This window comes from Dipteris shenzhenensis, chromosome 28 (assembly GCF_047967505.1).
Source record: "Dipteris shenzhenensis isolate YYH24624 ecotype China chromosome 28, Dip_SZ_1.0, whole genome shotgun sequence".
NCBI lineage: Eukaryota > Viridiplantae > Streptophyta > Polypodiopsida > Gleicheniales > Dipteridaceae > Dipteris > Dipteris shenzhenensis.
In genome coordinates, this window is record NC_141623.1 from 16978525 (window position 1) to 17002296 (window position 23772).

Genomic DNA, 23772 nt, shown 5'->3' on the forward strand with positions numbered 1-23772 from the left:
GGCATGTTTCTTCCAAAGGCTTTTGAACATATCCTCGTTAGTTGTGTCAACTCTCCTTGCCCACAACTCGCGTGTGTAGATTTTGGCCTGCTTGGCTAAAATATATGCTTCTACTTTTGAATTATCTCTAGCTTTTCTCAATAATGTTTGACCCTACTCAAAGAAGTCTCCCTCCAAAGAGTTGATATGTTCTTCCAATTTTTGTCGTCTTTCTGCTCTTGCTTTTCTGTCCTGCGCTTTATTTCCTTCAAAAAGATCTTTGTTCTATATGTAGCCCTGATCCATTTTTCTGTTATTTTTGTTTTTCCCCCAAAAGCATTGTTCCAAATCGTTACTACCTTCTCCTTAACATAAGGAAGTTGAAAAAAGAAGGTGTTGGACTTGAACCAAGATCTAGTTATCTTCCCTTCACCTTTGTCTAGCTCAACCCATATGGGTTTATGGTATGAGAGAAAAAGAGTGGATAAAGCACTGCTTTTGAAGTAGAGTGTCCCATCCATAACCTTTCTAGAGTAGTAAGCTCTATCAATGCAAGCTTTCCTATGTAACACCCCTATTTGGTTATTTGTCCATATGAAGGAAGTGTCTTCTGTGATATCAACAAGAGTTGCCTGATCTTTAAGTCGATTCCAAGCTACAAGTTTGCATCCTCTAAGAACATTGCCTAAACCACTCCATCTATCTCTCCTACTTTCGACCATGTTAAAATCACCTAGTAGAATGGCATTATCTGGTAGAAGAGCTCTATCCCACAGTAAAGTTCTGTCTCTTGAGGAGTTAGGAGCGTAGATGGAAAACACTTGACAGGAGAGATTTGTATGCATGAAGTCAACACCCACTCCATTGCCACAAAAAATTGTGCTAATATTACCAACAACTTGGGCTAAATGGTTTACAATACCCAAAGCAGTGCCCCGTCTTCCTTCTTCATGGTTTGTTATGATCCACCTTTTCTTGTCATCTATTTGATTTAGCTACCACCTTAACTTTGCACCTCCTATTTTGACTTCTTGAAGGGTTAAGAAGTCAGGCTTAAGACTATTAATTCTCAGTGATATTTTTACTACTAGAGGCCTAAGATTGTTGGAGAGCCCCTGAACATTTATGCCAAGAAAATAATTTTTTTCTTGTGATTTGTTCATCATCATTGGGTGGAGTTTTTATTTCTCGATTTCTTGAAATTCACTGGGCTAGCTTGATAATACAAATCCCTTGGACATCCTCCTTTTTTCTCTCTCAACCAAGATCTTTTTTGAGGAGCTTCCTGAGTTTGGGAGTAGGAGTATTTTTTCCTGCTATTTGTTCATCTCCCTTTAACCAATGTGAATTCTTGCTCATCCTCTGAGAGAGCCATGTGCTCCCCTTGCTCCAGTTGAGTTTCAAAGTTTTGTGTGTTGGCCACAAACTCCTGAGCTTTCATCCATGTTTTCCTCATTGGCCAAAGCTCCTTCTTCCATTGTCTATTTTCTTGAATCTCTCTATCCTTCTACTGTCTTTTCTTCTTTCTCTTTTTGTTGACAAGTTTCTACTGGGACCTCTGTTTCTACCTTCTACAATTGTTGAGGTACCTAATTTAACTCTGCTGGTGTCTCCTTTCTACGATTAGCTCTAGAAGGGAAGTCCTTAATCCACACAGGAAACAAGAATTGGGAATATTCTTGTAGAATTTTTTTTGGATTAACTCAGCTCCATCCCCATCCAAAACACAAATAGCATTTGGAGGCTCTACATCCAAATCCATAAGTACACAAGCCTGAGGGTTACCCATGATACTGATAAACCTCTCAGATTTTAGTCCTAGAGGGAGACAAAGGGCTTCAAGCTAAGGGAAAAGTGATAAAGGGAGATCAGTGAATTCCACCCAAATAGGTGCTTTTGAGGGCGGCAATGAGTCTAGACTAAAGGAAGGTTCCCATAGTTGGATTGAGAGTGGTTGACTTCATATCATCCAAGTGCCTTTTTGTACTACCTTAGTTGCCATTTTTGGCTTTTTGAATTAAAAAACAACATACCCATTCCTCAAGAATCAGATACTTGTCACGTTTAGACCTTTACGTGTCCATAAATTTCTTACCCATCCTTCTAAGAACATAGTGGGGGGGTGAGGGCCATGAATACATCCCACTATTGTGCATGAACATAGCCACTTGGTCATGTCATTGAGGATACCATTGTGCACTTTTATAGTCGCGAGCTTACCTTTGAGAGTGCCTCCATCTGCTCTGGAGTCTTTCCCAACCGGTTCGCCTACCTCAACTACAGTGTTGCTGGGTTCACTGAAACTATGTCTGGATTTTGGCATGAGTTGCTCCCAAGCTGATTGTTTCGGGGCTTGGGGAGCCTTGAAAAGGCTTCTTCCACCTCCTTCAAGCATGCCAACATAGGTGCCTCGTGGCATGTCCTGCATTGGTCTCCCCATTGGTGTCTGCTACACTGTGTTTTGTTGAGTTGGTCCATTGGGCTGACGAGTTGGCTTGGGCGCTACGAAAGAGACAACCTTGACATTTTCTATTCTACTTGAATCTTGGTGGATTGAGGCAAAGCTGTTAGGAGAGGTCTTGAACTCTTTTAGTAATCTTCTCAGTGCCTCAGAGCCTTCAAGCCTTTCCATGCCCCTGTCCTCCAAGTGGGGGATGAAGCCAGATACCACAGGGAGATCAATATCCAATGCATCATTCTTGCTTTGTACTATATCCTGCATGAAAAGTAGAGGGAAGACATAGCAAAAGAATAACTTAGATATGCAAAACCCCCTTCATACCTAATTTTTTCAGTACATACCAATGTCATATCCTATTTCTATTGGTATATACTGACGGTTATCCGTCAGTATATATCAACACTATGCTTTTAAAACCATCGGTATATGATTACAATAGAACCATGGCAAAAAGGCCAAAATAAGCCGCACAGTTTCTCTCCCATGATGCCTCGCTCTATTTCCATCATTTTGCCCTCCATTCAAATAGGTTTACCTTTATGTTCCACCAAATGTTTGGGTCTTGACTTGGTGTTGTGTTGTGGTTTTGGAGGTGTAAAGATGGAGAGGATGAGTGGAATCTCATCAGATGAGGGGTCAATGCTCAGGAGCATAGAGTGGCTTAAGGAGAGGTTACCTTGTCCTTGCACACATTGCAAGCAAGAAGTTTGACATCAGCGCCATATTATCAAATGCCACGTGCAAGCATATGGGGAGTCACCAAAAGTACCAGTTGTTGGTGGTGCTAGTGGATCATCGGTAAGTCAATGGTATTTGAATTCATGATTAATATCACATGCGTATTGTAGACATTAATCTTGTATTTACATGCAATCGTGATACAAGTTGAGGAGGGCAATGAGGGAGCATGTGCACCTACACACTTGGAGCTTGAAGATAGTCTCCCTGATGTGTCCGATGATGACGAGGGTATGGTGGACATGATGAATTCTATTTTTAGAGGCATGACATCACATGTATACGTGATGTCCGAGTCTAAGACCATGGTGTGGGAGTTGCAATCAACACTATTATATAAACACCGTATTCAAAAAAATTGAACTTTAGTAAAGTCCAATTTCAAAACTGGACTAATAAAGTCCAAAATTTATGAATACCATACTATCATACTTTTCCCCCTCTATCTTTCAAACCAAGTATTGCTTGAAACAAGAAATGGAACTGCCAAATACTTTACACATCTAGTTCTCTAATGTAATTTTGATTCTAGAACACATGAAAAGATGATTGCTCTCTCAGAAAGGTGGTGTATATATACACCTTCTTGGTCTTAATATACACAATTGAGAAATATGTTCTCCTCAAAGTCATTTGTGTCTTTGATTGTGGAGATACCATTACCACCAAACATTGAATGTTGCATGTCACAACCTTCTTCGCTAGAATACTAGTCCATATATGATGGGAAGGGGTCAAAGTTAAAAAATTGAGGGTTATTATTAACATATAACCAAAAATCACAAAGTATGTAAGCTCAAAGAGAGAAGCATAATTCTCTAGTCAATTTCATTTTCTCATTAATTTCTTACTTAATTATTAATTAATTTCCTAATTAACAATATTTACTAATTAAATTCATTTATAAAATTATGAATAATTAATTAATCATCAAATTAGTTGTTATACAATTTTTGTTACTAAATACCTCCTTAATTATTTATAAAATAACTTCTTAGCTATTTACTAATTAATTTCTTATTCTTTATTAATTGAGTAGCAACAAATAAATTAAATAACTTGTATATGATAATCCAAGAGTTATTGCTATCAACATAGAGATGGTATAAAGATACACCATTTTTTGAAAACAATGCAGAAGATATATTCTCTTATGCATATAAGTCTCTTCCAGAGTCATTAGACTTTGTTACAGCTTATTGATGCATATTTGCCCAAAGGCAACCACTTCATTTCTCACAAACAATGCCACATTTGGACCCTCATATAGAGTGAAATCTTGTATTCAAAGAAACAAGGATTAGCAATGGAAATGGAAATGGAAAGTAATTGCTTCTAAAACAATTTACTTGACAATCAACCATTCCTCAGAAAAGGAAACAAAACAAAATATGCATGACTACTTCTAGAGAGGGAAGACCCCTTTACATTGGGGGGGCGCTCCCCCTCTCCCAACATGTGGGATGAGCCATATGTTGTCCCCCCCCCCAGCTGGGGGGGGGGGGCAACACATGGCTTATGCCGCATTTTGGGAGAGGGAGAGCCCCCCCGCTCCCCCAACATGTGGCGTGAGCCATATGTTGGGGGGTAGTGGGGGGGGGAGCCTCAAGCCACATGTTGGGGTGGGGGGCTCCCCCCCTTCCAACATGTGACATGATCCATATGTTGGGGAAAGGGGGGGGTGGCTTCTCTCTCTCTGTCTCTCCCCACTTGTCCCTCTCCCTCTCCTGCTCCCTCTCCCAACTCCCCTCTCCGATTACCTTCCCTCTCCCCTCCTCTCCACTCCCCACTCTCCCTCTCCCTACTTCCCCATCACTTCCTTCTTCTTCCCCTTATTATACCCACATGTGGCGTGTGCGACATGTGGGGGGCGTGCGCGACATGTGGGGGGAGACCACACAAAACAAAAAAGTCTAATTTTTTTTCACATTTCTCATTTTTAACCAAAACTAAACAACAAAATGAAAGTTCTCAAAACATGTTCCATTTTAATATTTTTCCAGATTAATAGCAAGAAATGGGGGTTTTTCAAAAAATATTACTATATTTTGAGCTTTACTTTTTCCCCCTAAAAATATCCATTTTAACATTTGTCCTTATTTTTCATTTTATACCTCAAAATGGGGGTTTTTAGAACAATTGTTCACATTTTGCTTAACAAATTAACATAAAAAAATGGGAGTTTTTCAAAAAATGCTTGTAGAATATACTTTTTTTTCTAATTTAATACCATTAAATTAGAGTTTAGGGTTTAGATCTTAAGCGACGCAACTCATTTTTTATTTAGAATTTAGGTTTTAGCTTTTAGGATTTAGGGTCTAGGATTTAGGATGTAGGGTTTAGGGTTTAGGGTTTAAGGTTTAGGGTTTAGGTAAGAAAACAAGGAAATATGTGTGTCCAACCATGCAAATGATATCCGATGGGTATGATTTGCATAGGGATTAATATTACTTAGATTAAGCCTTGTGTAAAGTATCATGCCCATCAGAGATGCATACATAGGCTAGAAGTACACTGACGCATATTTGTTAACACTTGTGCATGATTCATGGTTACAAGAAACTAGAAAATATGCATGTTCAACCATGCAAATAATATCCTATGGGTATGATACTTTGTACAACCCTTAATCTCACTTACATTAATGCTTGTGCAAAGTATCATGCCCAGTAGAGACACACACATATTAAGCTTGAAGCATAGTCATGCATGTATCATGTTTTGTTCCCTATTTTGAGGGATTGTTGCTTGTCAAGTAAATTAATTTAGAATCAATTAAATTCTACTTTCAATTTCCATTGCTAATCTTTGTTTCTTTGAATATACGATTTCACTCTATATGAGGGTTCAAATATGGCATTGTCTGTGAGAAATGAAGTGGTTGCCTTTGGGAAATTATGCATCAGCATGCTGTAACAAAGTTTAATGACTCTGGAAGGGATTTAGAGGCATAAGAGAAGATATCTTATGCATCATTTTCAAAAAATGTGTATCTTTACACCAGCTCTATGTTGATAGCAATAACTCAGATTACAAATACATGTTATTTAATTTATTTGCCACTAAATTAATAAATGGTAATAAATTATTTAGTAAATAGCTAAGAAATTATTTAATAAATAATTAAGGAGGTATTTAGCAATAAAAATCATATAACAACTATTTTGATAATTAATTAGTAGTTCAAAAAAAGTTAATTAGTAGATATTATTAATTAGAGAACTAATTAATAATTAATTAAGAATTTAATGAGAAAATGAAATTGATTAGAAATTATGCTTGTCTCTTTGAGCATATATACTTTGTGATTTATGGTTATATGGTAATAAAAACCCTCAATTTCTGACCTTCCCCCATTTTTCATCAAAACTTTCACTAGAAATTTGAGGATGTAGTCATGTTTGATTTGAAAAGGGACAATGATTCATTTTTTGTGTCAAATGTGCATAATTACTATACTAAAAAATAATTTTCCTTTCCCTCACATTCTCTTCCCTACCCATGCTTCTCTTTTTGTTCCGTAGGCCATAGTTGTGTGCAGATGAATATATATATTGCTCCAAAAACACCCATTGTTTAGTGTACTAGGTGAATATGATGTGGAGGTGACCGATTTGGAAAAAAAGTCCAAAATAAGAGAAAATTTCCAATTTTTTTGAATAGAATGTTTATGATGGTGCTTGGATGTCTTTCCTTGAATAATTTATGAAAATCTTGAAGGGAAAGAGCAAGACCCAAAATAAGGATGGCCTTGTGCAAGAGTCAATATATTATATCATCGAGTTTCTTGAAGCCATGGATCGTGGGATGATGAGGGTGTAGAGAGGGATGGAGGGAATAGAAATGATGCCTCACGGGGTGATGATGCATCACAACGTTACGTAAAAAGACCACAAAAGTCCTACAAGTATGAAAACTTATTCTTTTCTATGTTTATGATATTGTTCATAAATATTATTTAAAGATAGTTTAAACAAATTTCTAAATGTGTGTGTGCATGATTAGGTGGACTTGATGGTTGTGTCCCGGACATCACTAGCAAAGTGGTAGCCACTGTGTTGCTACTTGGTACATGGAAAGCCATGCAATTGGAAAAGGGAATCTACTATGTATAGCAATGACCATGTGGAAAGCTGCCAGCAGCAAGGACTAAATTCTCTCTCCCTATGGTTTGAATTTCGCTCAATTTGTAGCTCAGATCTCTCTCTCTCTCTCTCTCACAAGCTCTCTCAGACATGATTTGTCTCTCAGATCTATCTGTTCTCTCTCCACATCCACGTCACACTATTCCCTCTCCACACAATGTTCCCTCTCCATGACCTCTCCACTTGTGAATCAGTGTGCACGGCAGCATCATTTAGCATTCTCTCGGGACATCATCAAAATGAGAGGTTTGCACCTTTCTATTCAGCTTACCATTATTTCCTTGTGTAGTGAAACTGCACACCAGAGACCTCTTAGTTTTTATATGTTTTAAAACCTCTCAGTTTCTATTCAGCTTACCGTTATTTCCTTGTGTAGTGAAACTCCACGCCAGAGACCTGAGCTTCAAAAGCATTTTGGCAGAAAACATTGAGAATGTAGGCATGCAAAAAATGTGGTAAGAGAGTGTTCAGTGCATCAACAAGTGACGATAATTTCTTGGAATCATTGTTTGTATTTGGCTCTTTCTAATGTAGTGGTGTGCTTCTAATGCCATACGAATTTGGGTGCAACTAAAAGCACCTAAAAGCTTATGGTTGAAGGCACAATCATTGCAAAAATTAAGAGAATGATGGCTCAATAGACTGTGAAAATTATGAGAGCATGATGAGTCCATCAACAACATTACTAAGAACCTCGAGCTGGATGTAGCCTAGCTTGTGCTCATCTTAAGATATTAGACCATGTGACTCAAAATTACTACACTTTAGGCTGCTTCTACTGTCTTGGTTTTCTGGATCTCTTGGAAGACTACCCTATATTGTTGAGATATCGAGCTCCACTCATGATATGCCAGGGTGACCATTGTGCATTTATGTCACCGACTTGTTAGCTGCAGATGCGGTTGGTACACCGCCCATGAATAATAGCTGGATGATAGCTATCTTTATGTACTCTAGTTAGTGGCTCAGTTAGTATGCCACCTAGGTTAGCTGAGTTTGGTTTGAGACCCACATATAGGGTTCACCTATTCCTTTTATACTAAGAGAGTTCTTTTGGCTTTCACAACTAAGAAGAACAAAACTGTTTTTAGCCTCCACCTTTGTGTGTATTCCCCCATTGTGTATGTGGGAAAGCTACAAGTGAGACTCCTTACTTCTCTCCCACTCTCTTCACATGGTATCAGAGCTCGATTTGTGGTAAGGAGCTCAAGAAAGAAAACCAAGTTCATGGTGTCTTGGTAAGAGGATCATTGTTGCTTTCCTTTTTCGAGTTTGGGAGCAAATCTCTGCAGGTAGCATAGCCAGAAAGTGCAAGAGTGCACTGTCTCAGATTGGGACACCTTTTGTGGTGTGGCGAGAGGGCAGTATATGCTACAGGTGCGGGCAATTTCGAGGCCATTTTGGGCCATTTTTTTGAATTTGAGGCCATTTTGAGGCCCATTTTAGTGGCAGAAGTTTTCCGCAGGCACTCAAAAAAGTGCCCTATTTTTGCTATGCGACCACTGTTCTGCAGGTTGGTGAAAAGTTACCATAGAAATTGCATTGTATGCCTATGCACAGAGATGTTGGGAGTGACAGAATCATTCTTATTGCTTGTTGATGCAAAATCATCACTAGGAAGTGACTGTGTGGTCAAATACCACTTTCATCAGTTTTGCAGATTTGCCCTTGTGAGGCAGAAGTTGTGTTTTTTGTAGTGACAGAATATTTTTGCACTGTTTTATAATGGCGTCTAATTCTTTGACAAATAGTCACTGAAAAGCTTGACAAGAACAACTTCCAAGCATGGAAGTTTAGAATGACGAATTTCCTTAAGGGAAAAGTCTATTGGGAGTTAATTACTAGAGCTAAACAAGAACTAGTTATTCCTAATGTTCCCAATCAATAGGAGTTGCAGGCATTTAAAGAATGGCATAAGAGAGCCAGAAAAGTTATGTGCTGGCTGTCTATCAGTATTTCAAATTCTATGATTGTGCATATTCAGGATGCAAGCATGCCGAAGGAGGTGTGGGATAGTTTGACAAAAATGTATAGCACAAATACACAAGCCAGGAAAATGCAGTCAAGCAGGAGTTGCATAATGTGTAGAGAGAAAATATGAGCATCAATGACTACCACATGAAGTTGAAGAAGATTGCAGATGCACTTGCTTCCATTGGGTCGCCAGTGGAAGATGATGATTTAGTTTTTGTGACCTTGAATGGTCTAGGAAAGGATTATGCATAATTCTGGACATCCATTGCTGTCCGTGAAAAATTTCCTGATTTTGAGGAGTTGATTGCTCTTCTAATTTCTAAAGAGAAGAGAAATGGTGGTGCATCTTTTTCAAGAGGAAATTCAAAAGAAACTATCTTCTACTCAAATGCTGGAAGAGGTAGAGGTAGAGGTAGAGCAAGCCAATCTAGAGGCCATGGCAAAAATCAGAATATGCAGCAAATTCAAGAAAACCAGTCCTATGGAGGAGGACGTGGTAACCTTAGAGGTAGGGGGAGCCAAGGAGGTCGTGGTGGATGGCAGAGAGGCCAAAATGCAAACAGCAATGTTGAATGCTACTATAAAGACTGCTATAAAAATGACATCATGACTGGAAAATTGTAGCAAGGCAATTATGCATCCTCTAGTAGACAGGGTGATGACAAAAATGAATATCTGTTTCTGGTGCAACACATGACCAATTCTGTGACAAGTGTAGAAGAAAGCAATGATGTGTGGTATGTTGACTCAAGTGCATCAAACCACATGTCAGGTCATGCAGAATGGATGCAGGATGCACAGAAAATGGAAAGACTAAGATTTGTGGAGACTGGTGATGATACTGCACATCCTATTGTGCAGATTGGTAAAATTCCATTGTCTATGCAGGATGGAAAAAATAAATACCTATCTGATGTATTTCATGTCCCAAATATCACCAAGAACTTGGTTTCTGTTGGTCAAATGGTTGAGCAGGGCCTGCAGGTCAGATTTAATCCTCATGGATGCTTCGTTGAGGATATGAAAAATAAAGGTCGCTTGATAGCAAAAGGGAAGAAGAACGGCATGATGTTTACGTTGGATGCGGACATGCCTAAATTGAGTGCAGCAATGTTTGCACATGGGACCGGTGTAGTTGCAATTATTGATATCTGGCATAAACGCAGTGGTCATGTTAATGTACAATGACTTAAATTAATGCAAGCCCAAAACATTGTTGCAGGATTGCCTAAGTTCAAGGTTGCAGAAATGCCTAAGGTATGTGAAGCCTGTCAATTTGGAAAACAAGCAAGGAAACCATTTCTTAGATATGTTCAAGAGAGTAAGAGGCCATTGGAATTAATCCACTCTGATGTGTGGACTACTAAAGCTGCATCTATTGGAGGCTATCATTATTTTGTCACTTTTATTGATGACTATAGCAAAAAAGTTTGGGTGTATTTTATGAAAAAGAAAAGTGAAGTGTTTGGGCATTTCAAATCTTTTAAAGCTATGGTTGAGAAAGAAACAGGCCTCTCAAATGAGTTTGCAAGGTTCCTGCAGGAGCATGGCATAAAGTAGCAATATTCATGCAGTCATACCCCACAACAAAATGGGCTTGTAGAAAGGAAAAACAGGCATATTGGAGAGGTATCTCATGCCATGCTCAATGAAAAAGACCTGCCAGATTATTATTGGGTTGAAGCAGTTGCTGTAGCAATCTACATAATGAACAGGACTCCCACTACAGTAATACATGGCATGACGCCAGAGGAGAGGTATACTGGTAGGAAACCAGATATTTCTCATTTGAAAATTTTTGGTTGCATTGCCTATGTTCATGTGCCAGATGAGTTGAGATCCAAGTTGGATCCAAAAGCTAAGAAGTGCATCTTTATTGGTTATTCTCTGTAGCAAAAAGGGTATAGATGTTATAACCCTTCTACTCGTAACTTTACAATAAGCAGAGATGTTTTTGATGAGATGAGCAGCTGGTATAAACCAGTAAATGTGATTGATGATGTAGATGTACAAAATGGTAATGCTACACAGAATTCACAGCAGCAATCACAAAGTATTAGTGGACCCATAGTGTCCTCTAGCAGTGGTTCACATACTTTACCATGGATAGGCAGATTGAGATCAGGAGGATCAGATTCTACTGTGACATGAAGTTGGGGGTAATAAACTTCACGCACCTCTTCACTTCCTGCAGCATTCGAACTGACTGCCAAAGATACTTATCATTGAGAATGAGACATTAGAAAGAAGCTTTTATGCCAAGATACCACACCATACTTTCCTCCCTTAGATGAGAATGAAGATGGTAACATCCCAAGTGATGTTGTAGTCAAGCATAGGGAGAAGGAAAGGATCAACAAAGGCCATAATCTCAGCGAGCCGGTCTGCACCAAAGAGAAGAGCGATACGTTGTTGACAGAAGATCTTGCGGCTCAACATGACATGAACCGATATATATTGAGGAGTTTGAAGGGGCTGATTAGGCTGGATGGGTAGATTCCTTGGAAACATTGCACCTCCTTCATAGACACCTTTATACTTAGCTCAAAACACTCTACAAACTGTCATTAGACACAGAGGCCTATAACTTTCAGTAGAGACATGATATCAAAGATTCAAGGACACAAAGAGATGCGCCTTGATATGAGCTTCGCGCTAATATAAGTCTCATTGAAAACAGACAGACGGTTGAAGAGATATGGACAGTTTACTGGAAGGGGGTAAAAACTGTCATGAAAACAGACTGTCAAACACAGAGACTCATAACTTTTTGCAGTAGTATCTGATTCAAGATCTGATTATATACGAACATGCACCTTGAAGAGACTTCACGTTGATATAAATTTCATTACAATCGGACCATTGAGCAGAAAGTTATGAGCAAAACACTAACAGGGGGTCAAACTGTCATGAAAACTACCCTCCACCCAGGCTAATTTCGCCTGAGCAGGATGCTCCCTCAAGACTCCACCTTCATCAATGATCCACCCCTCATAGATTTCGCCTAGAAGAGGGGAAGAAGTTTGCATAGTGGCTCGGGAAACAAACTATCATTAGACATAGAGGCCTATAACTTTCAGTAGAGACATGATATTAAAGATTCAAGTATACAAAGAGATGTGCCTTGAGATGGGCTTCGTGCTGATATAAGTTTCGTAAGAAACAGAGAAGCGGCCAAAAAGTTATGGACAGTTTACTAGACGGGGGTAAAAACTGTCATGAAAACAAATTGTTAAACACAGAGACTCATAACCTTTTGCAGCGATATCTGATTCAAGATTTTATCACATAGAAACATGCGCCTTAAAGAGAGCTTCGCGCTGATATAAATTTTATTACAATCGGACTACCGAGCAGAAAGTTATGAGCAAAACACTAACAGGGGGTCAAACTGTCATGAAAACTACCCTCCACCCAGGCTAATTTCGCCCGAGTAGGATGCTTCCTCAAGACTCTACCTTCATCAACGATCCACCCCTCATAGATTTCGCTTAGAAGAAGGGAAGAAGTTTGCATAGTGGCTCGGGAAACAAATGAACCATGTGTGCACAGTGAGTAGCCGAATAGAAAGAACTTTTAAGGCTTTGAAAGAAAGAAAAGGGAAGAGACACTCAAGAGAGAGAGAGAACCTGAAGTGACCTTTATTACAAATAGAGTGAGAATCCACCTCAACACTACAAACACAAGGGAGAAGAAGAGGTTTCATACATACAAGAGGGAGCGGAAGCTCCAAGACGACTCATAGAGAGAGAATAAACTAGAGAGAGAAGGACTCAAGAGTCTACATAAGAGAATATCTACAAGAGGAAGAGAAGGCTCATGGAAGAGGCTTGGGGAGACTAGAACTACAGCAACATAAGGCCCAATGGTGGAAGAGATTGATGAACAAGGGAGAGGAGGGCTCCTTTTATAGAGATTTTGTTACCCTCCTTCACCCATTTACAATTGCTGCCTGTAGATTCCTTTCCCCATCAATCACATAAGCACATATGTCACCATCCATGTCCTTTTTGGCTACTTTTGCCATGTGTCCCATCAAAAGATGCTCAAGACTCTTAAAATATTGAAAAAGTCAAGAGTCTCCTCACATGGAGCCCATAGGGATCCTCTCTTTTTCCACATGTCCACATCCTCCTTATTCCACATAGGAGTTCTAGAAGGATTCCTCTTGACTTCACACTCCTCCACATGCCTTCCACATGCTTGGCATGTGGTCTCTCTTATATTATTGGAACACATGGACATGAGCCCACCTCTTTATATGACTCACTCTTCCTATTTTCTAAAAAACTCCATAATATCCCATACACAAATAACTCTCACCCCATACCAAGGTATTTATAATTCATACCTATGGTATTTACAATGAGCCATTCCACTCATCCTTTCAATCCCATACAATATCATAGAAAATAGAAATAAGTGAGAGCTGCTAGGCTATCACTTGATACTCAAACTCTTATCAAACATAGATAAAAACAATATCAATGCCAAGTTAAAAATATCAATTTTTGGCATCACAGTAGCTAACATATTCACGAAGGCATTGGGTGCAAAGAAACTATGCAAGTTTAGAGACCTGCTTGGTGTGCAGGAATTGGGATTGAGCTCGAGAGGGAGTGTTAAGATATTGAGCTCCACTCGTGATATGCCAAGGTGACCATTGTGCATTTATGTCATCGACTTGTTAGCTACAGATGCGGTTGGTACACCACCCATGAACAATAGCTGGATGACAGCTATCTTTATGTACTCTAGTTAGTGGCTCAATTAGTATGCCACCTAGGTTAGCTAAGTTTGGTTTGAGACCCACATATAGGGTTCACCTATTCGTTTTGTACTAAGAGAGTTCTTTTGGCTTTCACAACGAAGAAGAGGAAAAATGTGTTTAGCATGTGTGTATTCCCCCATTGTGTATGTGAGAAAGCTACAAGTGAGACTCCTTACTTCTCTCCCACTCTCTTCACATGGTATCAGAGCTCGGTTTGTGGTAAGGAGCTCAAGAAAGCAAACCAAGTTCGTAGTGTCTTGGTAAGAGGATCAGTGTTGCTTTCCTTTTTCGAGTTTGGGAGCAAATCTCTACAGGTAGCACTGCCGGGAAGTGCAAGAGTGCACTGTCTCAGATTGGGACGCCTTTCGTGGTGTGGCAAGAGGGTAGTACATGCTATGGGTGCGGGCGATTTTGAGGCCATTTCAGGGCCATTTTTTTTATTCGAGGCCATTTCAAGGCCCATTTTAGTAGCGGGAGTTTTTCGTAGGCACTCAAAAAAGTGCCCTATTTTTGCTGTGCGACAATTGTTCTGCAGGTCAGTGAAAAGTTACCATAGAAATTGCACCGTATGCCTGTGCGCAGAGATATTGGGAGTGACATAATTATTCTTATTGCCTCTTGATGCAAAATCATCACTAGGAAGTGACTATGTGGTCAAATACCACTTTTATCAGTTTTGCAGATTTGCCCTTGTGAGGCAGAAGTTGTGTTTTTTGCTATGACAGAATATTTTTGCAGTGTTTTGTAATGGCATCTGATGCTCTTTCATAGATAGTCATTGAAAACCTTAACAAGAACAACTTCCAAGCATGGAAGTTTAGAATGACGAATTTCCTTAAGGGAAAAGGCTATTGGGAGTTCATTACTAGAGCTGAACAAGAACCAGTTATTCCTAATGCTCCTAATCAATAGCCATTGCATGCATTTAAAGGATGGCATGAGAGAGCCAGAAAAGTTATGTACTAGCTATCTATCAGTATTTCAGATTCTATGATTGTGCATATTCAGGATGCAAGCACGCCGAAGGAGGCGTGGGATACTTTGACAAAAATGTATAGCACAAATATGCAAGCCAGGAAAATGCAACTCAAGCAAGAGTTTCATAATGTGCAGAGAGAAAATATGAGCATCAATGACTACCACATGAAGGTGAAGAAGATTGCAGATGCACTTTCTTCCATTGGGTCACTAGTGGAAGATGATGATTTAGTTTCTGTGACCTTGAATGGTCTAGGAAAGGATTATGCACAATTTCAGACATGCATTGATGTCCGTGAAAAATTTCCTGATTTTGAGCAGTTGATTGCTCTTCTAATTTCTGAAGAGCAGAGAAATGGTGATGCATCTTCTTCAGGAGGAACTTCAAAAGAAATTGTCTTCTACTCAAATGCTGGAAGAGGTAGAGGCAGAGGTAGAGTAGGCCACCGTGGCAAAAATCAAAATATGTAGCAAATTAAGAAAACTAGTCCTATGGAGGAGGACGTGGTAACCTTAGATGCAGGGGGAGCCAAGAGGTCGTGGATGGCGAAGAGGCCAAAATGCAAACAACAATGTTAAATGCTACTACTGTGGTAAAATGGGTCATATGGCTAAAGACTGCTATCAAAAGCAGAATGACATCATGATTGGAAAATTGCAGCAAGGCAATTATGCATCCTCTACTAGACAGGGTGATGATAGAAATGAGCATCTCTTTATGCTGTAGCACATAACCAATTCTATGACAAGTGTAGAAAAAAGCAATGATGTGTGGTATGTTGACTCAGGTGCATTAAACCACACGACAGGTCATGCAGAATGGATGCAAGATGCAAGGAAAATGGAAAGACCAGGATTCGTGGAGACTCATGATGATACTGCACATCCTATTGTGCAGATTGGTAAAATTCCTTTGTCTATGCAGGATGGAAAAAAGAAGTATCTGTCTGATGTATTTCATGTCCCGAATATCACCAAGAACCTAGTTTCTATTGGTCAAATGATTGAGCAAGGCTTGCACGTCAAATTTAATCCTCATGGATGCTTTGTTGAGGATATGAAAAATAAAGGTCGCTTGATAGCAAAAGGGAAGAAAAACTGCAAGATGCTTACGTTGGATGCGGACATGCCTGAATTGAGTGCAGCAATGTTTGCACATGGGACCAGTGTAGTTTCAGATATTGATATCTGGCATAAACGCAGTGGTCATGTTAATGTACAATGACTTAAATCAATGCAGGCCCAAAACATTGTTGCAGGATTGCCTAAGTTCAACATTACAGAAATGCATAAGGTATGTGAAGCCTGTAAATTTGGAAAACATGCAAGGAAACCATTTCCTAAACGTGTTCAAGAGAGTAAGAGCCCATTGGAATTAATCCACTCTGACGTGTGGACTACTAAAGCTGCATCTATTGGAGGCTGTCATTATTTTGTCACTTTTATTGATGACTACAACATAAAAGTTTGGGTGTATTTTATGAAAAAGAAAAGTGAAGTGTTTGGGCATTTCAAAGCTTTTAAAGCTATGGTTGAGAAAAAAACATGCCTGCAAATAAAATGCCTAAGGTCAAATGGAGGGGGAGAGTAACTCTGAAATGAGTTTGGAAGGTTCCTATAGGAGCATGGCATAAAGCAACAATATTAATGCAGTCATACCCCACAGCAAAATGGACTTTCAGAAAGGAAAACGGGCATATTGGAGAGGTATCTCGTGCCATGCTCAACAAAAAAGACCTGCCATATTATTATTGGGCTGAAGTAGTTGCTACAGTAGTCCACATAATGAACAAGACTCCCACTATAGCAATACATGGCATGATGCCAAAGGAGAGGTATACTGGTAGGAAACCAGATATTTCCAATTTGAAAGTTTTTGGTTGCATTGCCTATGTTCATGTGCCAGATGAGTTGAGATCCAATTGGATCCAAAAGCTGAGAAGTGCATCTTTATTGGTTATTCTCTGCAGCAAAAAGGGTATAGATGCTATAACCCTTCTACTCGTAAGTTTACAATGAGCAGAGATGTTGTTTTTTATGAGATGAGCACCTGGTATATACCAGTAAATGTGATTGACAATGTAGATGCATAAAATGGTAATGCTACACATAATTCACAGTAGTAATCACATATTAGTGGACTTACAGTGTCCTCTAGCAGTGGTTCACATACTTCACCATCGACAAGCAGATTGAGATCAGGAGGATCTCCTCAAAGCAATGCAGATAGTGATATGCAAGCATCACGAAAAGGAAAAGAGAAAGTATATCAGCCCATGGCTGATGTGAATGCAGGTCACTCTTACATGGATGGTGAATCCAGTAGCTCAGATTAGAGCCTTGATGATGAGTTGGGTATTCCTTCTATTGTTACACCTGGATTAAGGAAGACAAGGGATGTTTTGAGAGCACCTGATAGTGAGCCTACTTTGTGCAGGTCTACCAGAGTTAAGTATCCTATGGATAGGCTGAAAGATGATGGATTTACAGCCATTCACTATGCGTATATGGTCAAAGTGATACATGATGGACTAGAACCCACTTCTTTTGAGCAACCCATGGGAAAAGAAAAATGGGAGAAAGCCATGGATGAAGAAATGGATGCCTTGGAAGCAAATGCTACATGGGAATTGGTGCCTTTGCCTAAAGACAAGAATGCAATTGGATGCAAGTGGGTTTATAAGGTGAAGCACAATGCAGATGGTTCTGTGACTAGATACAAGGCAAGATTAGTTGTCAAGGGGTATGCATAGACATATGGCATTGATTATGAAGAAACATTCAGTCTGGTTGCAAGGATGGCAACCGTAAGAGCAGTCATTGCTATGGTTGCATCAAGGGGATGGTCTTGACATCAGATGGATGTAAAGAATGCTTTCTTGCATGGTGATTTGCAAGAAGAGGTCTATATGGAGCAGCCACTGGGTTATGTTCATGCTGTTCATCCTGAGTTTATTTCCAGGTTGAAGAAAGCCTTGTATGGCTTGAAGCAAGCACCCAGAGCATGGTCTGACAAGATAGGACAGTATCTTGTCACTATTGGCTTTCAGATTTCCAAGGAAGATTTCTCACTTTATGTGAGAAAAAAGAGAAAGACATTATGCTGCTTGTCATTTATGTTGATGATTTGATCATCACAGGTGATAGTGATGAAGATATCCTTCATGTAAAAATGCTATTGAAGCAGAAGTTTGAGACGAAGGATTTGGGAGAGTTGTATTATTTCTTGGGCATTGAGGTGATTAGATCCACAAGTGGGATATAGATCTTGTAGAAGCAGTATGGATTGGACATGCTATCCAAATATGGGATGACAGAGACTGTAAGCCTATTTTAGTTTCTTTATGGAGCAAAATGTGAAGTTGGGCACAGATGCAATTGAGCTTTTGGAAGACCCTACTATGTGCAAACGCATAGTAGGAAGTTTGATTTATATGACTATTACCAGGCCAGATTTGAGCTATGCTGTTGGGTTGGTAAGTCAATTTATGCATGCTCCAAGGAAACCGCATTTGGATGTGGCTAGATGCATACTAAGGTATGTGAAGTCCACATTGCAGTATGGACTATTTTATGAGACTGAGGTTCAGATACAGCTGCATGGATACATTGATGCTAATTGGGATGGTAGTATTTTTGATAGACAATCTACCAGTGGATATGTGTTCTCTTTTGGGAGTGCTGCAGTCACTTGGAGCAGCAAGAAATAGCCTATAGTTGCCCTGTAGAGCATAGAGGCTCAGTACAGGGGTGCAACAATGGCTACATGTGAAGTAGCTTGGTTGCATAAGCTACTTTATGATATGCATCAGTCTACAGATGGGCCAGTTGTCATTTATTGTGACAACATGAGTAGTATACACTAACCCAGTCTATCATGCTAGAATAAAGCACATTGAGGTGCATTATCACTAAGTATGGGAGAAGGTTCTAGTAGGTTTTATTGATCTAGTTTATGTCAGGTAGCTGACATATTCACGAAGGCATTGGATGCAGAGAAGCTGAACAAGTTCAGAGACCTGCTTGGGGTGTAGGAATTGGGATTGAGCTCGAGAGGGAGTGTTGAGATATCGAGCTCCACTCGTGATATGCCAGGGTGACCGTTGTGCATTTATGTCACCGACTTGTTAGCTGCAGATGCGGTTGGTACACCGCCCATGAATAATAGCTAGATGATAGCTATCTTTATGTACTCTAGTTAGTGGCTCAGTTAGTATGCCACCTAGGCTAGTTGAGTTTGGTTTGAGACCCACATATAGGGTTCACCTATTCCTTTTGTACTAAGAGAGTTCTTTTGGCTTTCACAACTAAGAAGAGGAAAACTGTTTTCAGCCTCCACCTTTGTTTGTATTCCCCCATTGTGTATGTGAGAAAGCTGCAAGTGAGACTCCTTACTTCTCTCCAACTCTCTTCACATGTATGGCCTATGTACTAAATGTTATGACCATTCAAGAATTATAAATATAATTTTTGTAATTTCTTTGCAAAAAAGAGTTGTTTTTGAAGAGGGCGAGCATGATGATGGTCATGAATACCAAATCCCAAACTACTTCAAGACTTTTAGGTGTGCATCATAGGAACTTCTATGCTGCTAGATCTCGAATGTGTCGGGAGATGATACCACTGCATTTGTGTGAACGACAGCCATGTATAAAGGGTGCAATTACAGAAGAGGTGAATGAGTTAGTGCTATCATTCTGGACCAGTAATACACGTATCCCACCCAATAATAAGGATGTATGTCAAAAGCATACAAGGAGAAGACTTGCAGGAAACACCCAATGCATTTTCTTGAGCAGCCTTAGGTTGGTGATATTCCTTCAGGTTGTATCCCTTCAACAATCATAAGCTCATTCCTTACTTCTCTATAGTATGTTGTTAACAAGTTGATGGTGGTTTTAGGTTTTGTTTTTGTTAGCTACATGTTAGCTACCATTGGCTACATGGTAACTACCATTATGACTTGCTACGAATAAGTACATGTTCATTACTATTGTCTTGTTAGATGATCACTGCTCTGCCTTTCGGTAGCTACATGGTGGCTACCATGGCCTGAATTGCTATGACTTGCTATGACTACTTACCGAATGATGTGATTAGCTACCAAGTGATACCAGTAGCACTCAAGTTGGAGTGAGCAGAGTGGTGGTTACGTAATAGCTAACTACTAGCTACCACATCTTTTAACTATGAGTGCTATGATTGTTGTACCAAATCATAGCCACCACTAAAGGAATTGGTATCTATCATCAGGCATCCATTACTGGCACTTAGCTACCGAGTGCTACCAATAGTACTAAAGTAGAAACTTTGTAAGTGGTTAAGAAATAATGGAGTAGTAGCTACCATGTTTGTTAAGTATGAGTGCTCTTGTTCTTGTAGGAAGTGGTAGCCACCACCAATTGGCATGATAGCTATCATTAGGCACCCATTGCTGCCATTACCATGGGTGGTGGCCAATTGCTTGAGTGGAAGATACCATTTGCTACCACAAAAAAAGAGCAGGCTATTATTTGAGTGCAAGCTACCACTTACTGCCACTAAGTGGGAGCAACAGAAATGCATCACTTGCTACCACTTGCTGCCATTAAGCTAGAGCAATAAAAACATAGCCCTTGGTAGCACTTGCTACCAATTGCCACTAGTAGCTATCAGTTGCTACCACTAGCGACAATTCCAAGAGAGCTACCAGTCCATTGAATCCATATGTGGTAGCTACCGAGTGATTGTGTGGTAGCTACCATGTAGTAGGCAATTCTTTTAGTGGAAGCTACCACTTGTTGCCACTAAGCGATGCAATTTTTGTAGTTGAAGCCACCACTTGTTGCCACAAAGCAAGAACATCCTTAACTCAGGAATACAATCTAGTTAGCAATCAAAAACAAAGTCACCTTAGAAGTGTGGTGACCAAAGGGTTTATCTATATATCTCCAAAGGTGACCAGATTAATCATCATTGGAGAGAACATGCTACGCTCAAGAATGAAAGCCTATTGAAAAATGTAAATTTGGAGATGCTTTCATCAGGCACATTGATTATTTGAGTGGAAGCTACCACTTGCTGCCACTAAGCAAGGAAATTATTTTAGTGGAAGCTACCACTTGCTGCCACTAAGCGAGGCAATTATTTGAGTGGAAGCTATTGCTTTCTTCCACGAGTGAGAGCAGCCATAACTTAGAAAGACAATTTAGTTGGTAATCCAAAACACATTCAGCTTTGAAGTATGGTGACCAAAGGGTTTATTTGTACATCTCCAAAGGTGACCAGATTAAACATCATTGGATGGAACACGGTGCACTCAAGATTCAACGCTTATTTAAAAATGTAACTTACGAGATGCTTTCATCAGCTACACACTCAATACATGGCACTTAATTTAGGTTACAGATATTCAATTTGCATGATAGAATAGTAGCTACACATGTGCTTGTTGGAGGCACTAGCATAGTGGTACTTCCCAACTACAACTGCTTGCCAATAACAGAACAATGGTAGGTATTCTTTTGCCAGTACATACAACAACAAGAGAAGTATCCCTTTCATCCTTTTTCTTGTCATAGGCAAACTTGAAACTCTCTATCTATTAACATTTTCCAGTAACTTTAACGATTACTAACAAACTAATATGTTTAACTAGTACTAACCAACTAATATGTTTAATGTAGGTGTTCTTTCTTGCCTTCAAGCAGAGCGCCTTTGAGAAATTGAAGCCTTACTTTGTGCACAAGCTTAAGGATTGGTACACTTGTTGCAGCATCACACATATGCAGATGTATTTTTGGAAGGATGTTGTAGACCACTTATGACAGGTCTTTTTTGGTGTGCATGGAGCAGAGTGCAATTTCATATGTGAAATTTGTGGTTGAGGTGATAGCACATTTGAAAACTTTTGTAGGCATAACTGTGCTTTGGAATCTGTCCTTTGCCCGAAACCAATTTGTGCCAGCTACCATGCCCTTAAGTGCTTGATGGGACAATGCTCTTCATGTGGGGCAAGAAAAATAGCATGTTGCCCAAGGAGGACTCATTTATTGCACATACAGTGTTCGTAAAGATATTTGAGGATGTCCAAGTTCGAACCACAATTGATGGAAAAAAGAAAAAAAGGAAAGCTCTTTCATTCAAAGAGATGCAATGCAGGGAGCTTTTGGTAATGTTTAAGGACCACTTGAACAAGTTTATAAAGCATAACTTTGTCTCAAGATGGCAATTATAGCAACTCAAGGAGTGTCTTGTTCGGTTCCCTGAAGAAGTGGTGGTATCTGTCACGGATTTTGCAGAAACTACACTTTCAAAGAACAAAATGAGATCCATGCATTGGCACTCCAACCAAGTTACAATCTTTGTCCAAATTACATATGTGCATATTGTAGGCATCGTCCACAAATACTATCACTTTTATATATCCAATGATAGGATGCATGACACTCTTTTTGTTTAGCATTGCTTTATGCTCCATTATAAATGGCTGAAAGATCAAGGCATTCAAGTCAATGAACATTGGGTGTGGTCAGATGGAGCAGCCTCACAGTTCAAAGCAAAGAGGCCTTACGTCATTGCTCGATATGGCACAATGACAAGAATGAAAATGACACATATTTTTTTTGGTTCAGGACATGGAAAGGGTGAACGCGATGGTGTAGGGGTTGTTCTTAGAAGGCATGTCACTCATGAGTAGCTAAAGCCAAATGGTACAAAGCTTCAATGTGCAAAGGACATGCCAGTTATTTCTAAGAGAGACATTGTCCAAAGGGGCTGATGCCATATACGCCTCAAAGGCTCGACTCGTTACCTAAGTGTTTTGGGAAATCAAAGAAGGTGTGTTGAGATATCGACTCGATATCGAGCTCCACTCGCGATATGCCAGGGTGACCGTTGTGCATTTATGTCACCCACTTATTAGCTACAGATGTGGTTGGTACACTACCCATGAATAATAGCTAGATGATCGCTATCTTTATGTACTCTAGTTAGTGGCTCAGTTAGTATGCCACCTAGGTTAGCTGAGTTTGGTTTGAGACCCACATATAGGGTTCACCTATTCCTTTTGTACTTAGATAGTTCTTTTGGCTTTCACAATTAAGAAGAGGAAAACTATTTTCAGCCTCCACCTTTGTGTGTATTCCCCCATTGTGTATGTGAGAAGGCTGCAAGTGAGACTCCTTACTTCTCTACCACTCTCTTCACATGGTATCAGAGCTCGGTTCATGGTAAGGAGCTCAAGAAAGCAAACCAAGTTCACGGTGTCTTGGTAAGAGGATCAGTGTTGCTTTCCTTTTTCGAGTTTGGGAGCAAATCTCTGCAGGTAGCACAGTCAGAAAGTGCAAGAGTGCACTGTCTCAGATTGGGATGCCCTTCGCGGTGTGGTGAGAGGGTAGTATATGCTACAGGTGATGGCAAAGCCCTCGATGATATATATATATATTTTTAGGCCATTTCGGGGCCCATTTTGGTGGCAGAAGTTTTTCACAGGCACTCAGAAAAGTGCCCTGTTTTTGCTGTGCGACCACTGTTCTGCAGGTCGGTGAAAAGTTTTCGCAGAAATTGCATCGTATGCCTATGCATAGAGATATTGGGAGTGACAGAATCATTCTTATTACCTGTTGATGTAAAAACATCACTAGGAAGTGACTGTGTGGTCAAATACCACTTTCGTCAGTTTTGTAGATTTGCCCTTGTGAGGCAGAAGTTCTTTTTTTTGTAGTGATAGAATATTTTTGTAGTGT